The 2,925-nt window shown below is 40.4% G+C and overlaps 1 non-coding gene across 1 annotated transcript; it reads left to right on the forward strand.

Annotated features, from left to right (window-relative positions):
- Positions 1-398: 398 nt before the first annotated feature.
- On the forward strand, positions 399-529 carry LOC111762732 (small nucleolar RNA SNORA65). The gene has a single exon (XR_002795774.1). It is a non-coding gene; the product is annotated as a small nucleolar RNA SNORA65 (small nucleolar RNA).
- Positions 530-2,925: the final 2,396 nt, after the last annotated feature.

Raw genomic sequence — 2,925 nt, forward strand, 5'->3', positions numbered from 1 at the left:
AATCTGAATAGATTCATTGGAATTAAAACAAATTGTTTCTTAGTGAAGACCTGCACTTGAGGTAAAGAATAAAAGGATCACCTAAAACAAAGAAATGGAAGATATTTCTTCCCCAACTCTTCACCCCCTCCCCTCAAAACAATCACTTAGTTTCAGGTTCTATTCTTCCAAAAAGAGAAACAAATTCAAGTTTATTTGAATAAACATGTATATATATATTTTTAGCTACAAACAGAGTCATATGACATGCCTCTTTCTTCAATACTTTACATGTAAATATATACATGTCTTGATAATTTAATGGCTGCATAGTATTCTCCTGTATGGAATATTATGCATGCAAGCTTTATGTAATCAATTCCCTATTGTTGGGCATTAAAAATAATCTTAAATAGCTACCTGCCATTTCACCTGACCAGTTCCCTGTTGGTTGGTGTAAGCCAGTGGTAAGCTGATATTAAACCCCAGCTTAGGAAACAGGGTTGTTCTTCATATGGATGACTCTGTGTCAAAAAACATGGGAACAGCCTGGAAGAAAGAAAAAATAAATACTCTTAAATAGTATATATACACACATACATACATATTTGTATATCTTGGCATGCTTTTTATCCAAGGTATATTGTTTATTTATTTTATTTTATTTTATTTATTCATTTTTTAAAAAATATTACATTAAAAAAATATGAGGTCCCCATTCACCCCCACTGCCCCCACCCCACCACTCCCCCTACAGTAACACTCTCCCCCATCATCATGACACATCCATTGCATCTGGTGAGTACATCTCTGGGCATCGCTGCACCCCATGGCCTGTGGTCCACACCATAGCCCACACTCTCCCACGTTCCATCCAGTGGGCCATGGGAGGGCATACAATGTCTGGCAATTGTCCTTGCAGCACCACTCGGAACAACTCCAAGTCCCGAAAATGCCTCCACATCTCATCTCTTCCTCCCATTCCCCACACCCAGCAGCCACCATGGCCACTTTTTCCACACCAATGCCACATTTTCTCGATTATTAACCACAATAGTTCATGAATAGAATATCATTAAGTCCACTCTAATCCTTACTGTATTCCTCCTTCCTGTGGACCTTGGCTTGGTTGTGTCCATTCCACATCTATGTCAAGAGGGGACTTAGATTCCACATGGATACTGGATGCAATCCTCCTGCTTTCAGTTGTAGGTACTCTAGGCTCCATGGTGTGGTGGTTGACCTTCTTCAAGTCCATGTTAGCTGAGTGGGGTAAGTCCAATAAATCAGAGTCTAGGAGCTGAAGTCTGTTGAGGCTCAGGGCCTGGCTATCATATTGTCAGTCCAGAGATTCAAATCCCCTAGATATATCTTAAGCCCCAGCACCAACTACAATTCCAGTAAAGTAGCATGAAAGTCTTGTGAAAAGAGATCCCATCTGAGTCCAGCTCCATCACGCAGAAACACCAGCTCCAAAGAAGGGCCAACTAACATGGTACTGAACTCCATTTGCCATGACCATAAAACCTGTGGGTCTCTTTAGCTCTCAAAAGAACCAATACCTGGGGTTGTATCTACTTTATCTGTCTCTGAGACTCTGCTCAGGTGTGCATAAGGGCAATCCTTCTGACAACCTCCAGACTCTTTTTTAGAGACTCAAAGCCATATAAACTCATTTGTCCTTTCCATTTCCCCCTTATTTTAGGTCAAACAGCATTTTTAAATCCTGTTATTATATGTAGACAGGGATATTCTGCTGGTCCGTGTTGAACCTTTAATTCAAGGTCATTTTCTAGTTATGTCATCAGCTGGTACTTGGTAGTGATCCTTCGGTGCCAGGGAGGCTCATCCCTGGGTGTCATGTCCCATGCTGGGGGGAAGGCATTGCTATCCAAGGTATATTGAAGACTGGAACTGAGTCAGTTAGCAGTAGAGATAAAGAGATGGAAAACATTTGAAATTAAAATATGGAGGAATAAGAAAGTTCATGGAAATTCTCAGATTTCTTTCTTGGACAAGTAGGTAACATGGGTTGAAAGTCACTGAACTAAGGAATGTCAGAATAAAAACTGGATTTCACAGGGGAAATGATGGCCTCAGTTTTTACAGATTAAGTTTCAATTGCCTATGGAGCAGCTAAGTAGAGTTTTCCAGTAAGTAGACATAATTGTCTGAAACTCAAGAAACAGGTCTTGGCTGCCAGGTTGGTTCTTCAGAATACTGTGGAAATGGGCAGTATCAGAAATTAGTATTCTGTTCTAGGAGTTACTTAAAGTTGGATTTTGGATGAGTTACAAAGAAAGCTGAAGCTAAGAATATGGTTCTATTAACATCTGGATGAAATGCCTACAGGATAGAAGGAAGGTATTTCTACCCTGAAATAGTTTACTGCTGTATGAATAATCATGTATTTTACTGATTAAGGCCAAGTTAAGTTCCTTCAGTAGTTATATATTTTTAAATGATGGAAAAGTGGTTAAGTCGGCAGTTTGAGACTCAGTCAGAAAACCACATATCAATTCTAGGAAAATGAACATATTCTTATGCCATATGTTTTGTTCTTTGGACCAACAGCACCAATTAGAGGAAAACTCTCTAAGCATGCAAAAGAGCATCAAGTGCAGAAATTGCAAACCCAAAGTTCTAAAATTCTCATGAAAAGATGTCAGGCAGAGACCTAATGAGCATCTGTTACAGAAGCTGTACAAGAGATGCTGGCTTTTTAGGAGGTTGCCTGTCAGGTGCTTTCCAACTCTAAGTCCGATTCTGATGTGCTTGAAGGATATCAAAGGGTTTGGTTAATCAGGAAGTCAAGGTCTGCTTCAAAACCTATGCAGAAGGCAAAGGAAGCCTCCAGTTAGTCCCAGGAATCCCCATCCAGCTGACTTTGTGGGCCTGCCAATCAAGAATGAGTCACCTGTGTCTGCACCTACCCTGCCATCTGGG

Source organism: Dasypus novemcinctus, chromosome 7 (genome assembly GCF_030445035.2).
Source record: "Dasypus novemcinctus isolate mDasNov1 chromosome 7, mDasNov1.1.hap2, whole genome shotgun sequence".
NCBI lineage: Eukaryota > Metazoa > Chordata > Mammalia > Cingulata > Dasypodidae > Dasypus > Dasypus novemcinctus.